The 6,103-nt window shown below is 45.0% G+C and overlaps 3 non-coding genes across 3 annotated transcripts; 1 reads left to right on the plus strand and 2 right to left on the minus strand.

The window, feature by feature from the left end:
- Window positions 1-3,824: 3,824 nt before the first annotated feature.
- TRNAW-CCA lies at window positions 3,825-3,896 on the minus strand. The gene has a single exon. It is a non-coding gene; the product is annotated as a tRNA-Trp (tRNA).
- Window positions 3,897-4,354: 458 nt separating this feature from the next.
- TRNAD-GUC lies at window positions 4,355-4,426 on the plus strand. The gene has a single exon. It is a non-coding gene; the product is annotated as a tRNA-Asp (tRNA).
- A 114-nt stretch (window positions 4,427-4,540) lies between these two features.
- Window positions 4,541-4,612, minus strand: TRNAD-GUC. The gene has a single exon. It is a non-coding gene; the product is annotated as a tRNA-Asp (tRNA).
- Between the last annotated feature and the right edge of the window lie 1,491 nt (window positions 4,613-6,103).

The raw sequence follows: 6,103 nt of genomic DNA on the forward strand, positions 1-6,103 counted from the left end.
CCTATTCAATAATTTGCTTTTTAAAGGCTGGAGCATGGAACTGTTGTTTTACCATGCCTTCTGTGACACTTTCCAGTACTTGAATGTTTATCCCTAACTGCAAGTTCTGGTTTTCAAAGACCAGAATACCTGCCTCTACCTGAGAAACAGGTAGTTACAATTTACCTCTTGTCAGTATAAATGCTGACAAAAGCAAAGTTTAGGAAAAAAAGTGCAAATGTTGTGAGACTGTGGCCATTTCCGGTGGTTAAAAAACTGCTCTAAGCTTGCCTAAAAATGTGAAATATGCTGAAAGGAGAAGCCAAAAATCCTTCCTTTGTAGGACCCTCCCAAATGTCTGGAATTTCTTAGCTTTCCCGAGCGTGAGAAAGAGATTTTTCAATCATACAATTTTTTTTTTTTCAATTTCATCTTTGACATGAAAACACTGAATGCCTTTTGAACTGTCTCAGATTTCTAGCTTGAGTTTCCCTAAGTTCGTGATTTCTAACCTCTAATGCCACCCATAAAGATGAAATAATTAGTTTATGACACAGGATGCTGAAAAAATTACTTTTCTATATACATTCATTCAAAAAAGTATCCTAAATTCAGGGGAGGGTCTGGAAAACAATCTATAATAAAGTATAGATGTATAATTTTCACATTTGCCTCGTAATAGATAACATTGTGAAGACTATAAATTCATAGTGAAGGCATTTAAGCAAGTGTTACAGACATGCTCTTGTCTTAGACTGAGCTGATAAGGAAGTGTAAAAAAGCTGTATGAAGTATTAATTCAGTCTTGGTGCACAGCAGGTTTCACTATGAAAATTATATTCCCTTTGAGAAACGCAATGGAAACTGGAAAGCTTTACTAGAAATAAAATGAGCAGTTGCCTAATCATTAGAGCACAGTGTAACTATACTTTCTAGAATCAATAATTTCTTTCCCACATTCTTGATTACTTTAGAAAAATTAGGTAGCTTTTTAATAACTCTAGTTTTCTCATTAGAAATGTCTGGTTTTGAAGTAGAAATGGAAAAGTGACAAGAAAGAAATCATGCCTTAGGATAATGGAGCATATTGCTTCTAGAGCAGTTCTGGAGCTGGCAGCCACTGGGAATGCTGCTCTTCCCGTGTCACCTGACACAGTGAACAAAGGGAGGGCGAATAAAGGGATGCCCAGCACTGTATGGCTGTCCCCAGGCAAGGAAATAAATTTGTACAACTGCTTTAAAACTTGTTACTGCTGATCTTGTGATAGTCGATGGCCTATACCAACAAGGATTGAAAACAGAAGTACCAGCTGCTGCTTAAGTACTCTGACAGAAGCGAAACGGACAGTTTTCAGGGTAGTTTCCTACACTGAATCATTTCCAAACCGGAATTACTTGGATATTTATTTCTGTCAAACACAGACAGAAGCTATATTTACCATATACAAGCTATTACTTCAGCTCCACTATTTTTTGAAGCTTAAGTGAATTTAAACTTTTGTCTATATTTAGCTAGTAACATTCTCATAAGAAAAAAACATCTCTGTTAAGAGATCAGCCAGGTTACAAAATGCAGTACTTAAAAATTAGGAAAAGACAAAACCACAGAAGCAGCACATGTGCTGTTGAAATGCTGGTGAGAGATAAATATCCACCAGCATACCTGGATGCCTTGGAATTAATGGAGTCAACCTGACAAAACACCTGTGAGACCAAAGAGAACTATTATGCCCACTTCACCAATAGGAAATTGTGTGGGAGAGTTTGTACACAGCTAAGGCACATTTAATTCTTTCATTTAGTTTTGAAACATCACTAGATGATTTTGATTTAGTGACAGTGACCTCTCTCCCCAAAGAGCAGCTGACAAAAACTTTAACTGAACCACTAGTATTTCTGGTTGTTGCTGAAGGGGATGATCCTGCTCTCTATCCTGTCCCAGGCCATGTGCTCCTGGTGCTTTTTCCTGTCTTGGATCTAGTAGTTGTGCCAGCAGATTCGCATGCTGAGCCAGCAGCTGCTGCAGTGCCATTGCACGATGTGATCCAAGTGGAAGGGAAAATGCACAGGCAGGGATGGACAGGGTGGGTCGAGACAGACTGTTTTGTGACAGCCTGCACATGTCAAGTATACAAGTGTGAAACCACACCCTGAAAACTTCGACTCCTATAGGCAGATATTACCCTTACTGCAAGCCAGAGGTATTGTCTGGCAACAATCTGGAATGTTTAGAGCAGGGCACCTGCTTTGGCAGAGGTACAGGAATGCAAACAGATTGCTACTGCTTCTTACATCCAACCCTCTGGTGGGTGGTGAGGCTGAGAGATAAGATACTATGTGGGACCAGGGAAATGTCTAACAGATTATGCATCTCATACAAAATCCATCTAACAGATTGTGCATTTAAAAAAAAAAAAAAGGACTAACCACATTAAATGGAAGTCCTGTTACCGTAGCATATGAGGCAATCCTCCTTGAAACCTGGTAAAATCTGAGTCAACTGAAATACTGTGACCACTTCTGGGCACTTAAAAATGCAGCTTGTTTGGAAAGGCTCCAGAGGCAAGCGATAAAATAACCAGAGGCCCGGCAAACACAGTCTGTTATGCTAGAACAGCTATAAAGAGGCATAACAAATTTCAAATATGTAAGAAGTACCTATAAAAAGGAAGGGAATACATTGTTCTCCAGCACAATGACATGAGGGCTGGATTTAAGTTGTGGCAAAAGAGACATCAGGGTTAAACTACATGTAGTCATTTTGTAATAGTAAGAGTAGCAATGTACTGGAACAGATCACTTAAGGAAGACGTAGAATTTCTGTATTTAAAAAGTTTTAAGGGTATATAGAACAAGCATTAGCCTGTAAAAGCTAAAGTGTTTGGCTTAATAAGCCCCACATAATTTGTTACTCTACTGAATCTGATTTCTAAGACTTCTGTATTCATTTTCTTCTATGGTTTACAACACTAATAATCAGTTCTTACAAAGTGAGAATTGCATCTCTGGCATTCTCTCTCAATTTAGGCCCTTGACAAACTATTGTTTCCCTCCCAATTAAATTTTATCAAGTGTCTAACTTTTCAGTCCATCTGAATCACTAAAGTATTGCTTCTAGGACTTGCTATCTCATGTCTAGATCAAAGGTAAGTACTCTCTGTGCCCTTCTGCCGTGGGTACCTGTCCGCCTCAGCATGTGGAAATGGCTACTCTGAGAAAACTCTTCTGTTCTGCAGCCTAAGCCCATCACCCTCGGAGGTTCCCTCCACCAGCACCCTGGTTCCCTCTCCCTCCCTGTCAGTGTTTCAGTCCTCTGCAGGGTTCTTAAGAGAAGCAAGAATCTGTCTGCACTCTTGGCTCAGTTAGACCACTTGCTGCCTCTGCCTTTACTTTTACTCCTTGTTATGTGAATTTCTGTACTGAAAACATGGTACCTCTGCCATTTTTGGGGCCTCTGTCCCCTTCAGAAGTTACTCTTTCTATACAGCTTTCTGAATTTTTCTCATCATTTCCACACAGTCGGTTGTCTTAATAAAGTAAATCTTTGACACATTCTTGCCTTTTGTGTTTAGGTGTGTAATCAGACAGTCCTATATACACAAAGACCATAAACAAAGACATACCAATTTTATCCAACGGGATCTTTATGATTACATTGCTACAGCAGCATTTCTGTGCCTTGACCCCCATTGAGCCCTCTGCTTCGCGCTGCTCTCTTAGCCTCAAACGAAAGAGGAGACCCTAAGCTGTGGGGGAAAACAACAAGAATCAAAATAACAATAACGTCCCTCGGTTTCCTGTGCGAGGAAGGCGGTAAAAGCTAACAGAAAGAGGAAAAAGTTATGTGACCCCGACGTGATTCGAACACGCAGCCTTCTGATCTGGAGTCAGACGCGCTACCGTTGCGCCACGAGGTCCTGCGGAGCACCCTTCCGCAGAGCATTACAACTCACCCGCCACTGGCCGCCGGCCGTGCAGCCCCTCTGCCCGGAGGGGCAGGGCGGGGGCCGGGTTGGACCGGTGCGGCCGACGACGCTGCCCGGCCGCTGCGGCACCCGCACCCCTGCGCCGGCCCCTCCGCTCCGACATTGTTCCGTCACCGCCTTCCCGCGCAAGCACGTCAGCTCTCCCCACCCACACCCCCGCTAGTGGTCTGCAGCAGCAAGGGCCTCTCACCCCCGCTCTCTGGTGGTGCCGAGCTCGCCTCCCGCGCCGTTGCCACCGTACGCAGGCTCGTGGGTTCATGCTCCCGCTACCGGAGGTCGCCCCTGCTGTCCCTCCGCCAACAGCACTGCATTTACGAACAGCTAACGGGGACATGGTTGTGCGAATTTGCTAATAAAGGGACCAACGCAGAAGAACGCTTTAAGGCAATTCCTCGTTAGTATAGTGGTGAGTATCCCCGCCTGTCACGCGGGAGACCGGGGTTCGATTCCCCGACGGGGAGGCCAATACCATATTTTCCTGCCGGGTAGGCGGCGCCTTTTGCCATCGCTGTCACCTTTTCGCGCGGGGCGGGGCAATAGAAAAGGAGTGACAATAAAAACGCGCCCGTGCAGCTCTCCCCGTCGGGGAATCGAACCCCGGTCTCCCGCGTGACAGGCGGGGATACTCACCACTATACTAACGAGGAGTCGCGGGCGCTGCGCTCCCCGCGGGTCCCCGCTCCGCCCAGGCCGGGGGGCGGGTGCGGGCGGGCCCGGCCGGAGGCGGCGAGCGGGGCGCAACAGCGGCGGGACAGGGGCGGGCTCGGCCGCCGCTCCCGCCCCGCCGCACGCGGACCTGCGGGCACGGACGCCGGGAAACCGCCCGGCTGGAGGCGGGGGGAGCGGAGCAGCACCGGCAGCTCGGGTGTCTTTGCGTGTGTAGTTCTGCATCTCCTTCGCACAGAGTTTCTTTTTACGGGAACCTGAGAAGTGCTGGAGTCAGCAGTCCCTGAGGTGAAGGAACCCGAGCACCTGCTCCTTACCTACCTAAAAAAGGAACGAGGGAAATGGAAACCAGCTACTGTGAGATTTGAGAGTAAAAGGCAGGAGGATATGGGCTGGCCATCTGGCTTGATGCTGACCCGGTCAGCAGAAACATGGTTGTAAGTTTGTATCACAGTGACATTAGACAAGAAACTATATTTAATTTGCTGACTTCTGAGATGAAGAATTAACCCCATATAATTGGAGCAAATGGTGTTCTCTTTTGATGGCCTCCACTACTGCTAGTATTTCTTTGGATAAAGGAACCCCAGCTTAGCTTTTTCAGATAATCATAGCTAAAGTGCAAACAACATCCTATATGTAGACTTCTAAATATATGTGGCCTGTAAGCAATGCATTTCTGAGAATTGGCCTACTCATTTAAACATTTGAATATAAATACGTGTTTCTCAGGGGATGCCACAGATTCAAATTTTCTCCTGATAAGTGAAAAATAACAACTACAGTCTCATAACAATTTCATTACTTTAGATGTAGTGTCATGAGTCATATTGTAGGGCTGTGATCTGGCAATAGGCTTTAAACCTCCCAGAGCATGATCAAAACCGGTGTTGCTAGGCTGGTCTACACTTGCTGTGCCTGTTTAAATTTTATTCAAAAGATGCTGATGGTTTTCTTGAAGCTGGGAGACTTTCTGGTGGATCAAGCATTGCCTGTTTACATTTTATGGGACCACACACACTTAGCTTAGATCTTTTTGCCTGCAATTTCTCAGTTCCTTCTGTTCATTAACCCTTGTGGTCAGGGAGCTAAGATTCAGTTATTTTTATGTACCCCAACCAAGACGACTTATCCAAAAATGCCTAAGAAGGGGAGCAAGAAGAGACATGGAGGTATGAGTCAGCACAGCAAAAGGGCTGTTTTGAAGTGGATGGACTATTGTGAGGCTGCAATGATTTGCAGTTATAGAGTAAATGCATTCCTTGTTGATTTGTCAGAGACATGCAAATGCAAAGCAGAACAGGTACTGGGAACTACTCTCAATGCTCCAAGATCTGTGGAGGCTCCGTCTTCTCCTCAGGATCTACATACAGCTATTGCATGTGTCCAGTTCTAACAGTCTTATTGCATGATTTCCTCATCATTGCATCAGCTCTCTGTTTAGCTTGTCCCTAGTGGCTGCTAAAAGATGA

This window comes from Corvus moneduloides, chromosome 4 (assembly GCF_009650955.1).
Source record: "Corvus moneduloides isolate bCorMon1 chromosome 4, bCorMon1.pri, whole genome shotgun sequence".
Classification (NCBI taxonomy): domain Eukaryota; kingdom Metazoa; phylum Chordata; class Aves; order Passeriformes; family Corvidae; genus Corvus; species Corvus moneduloides.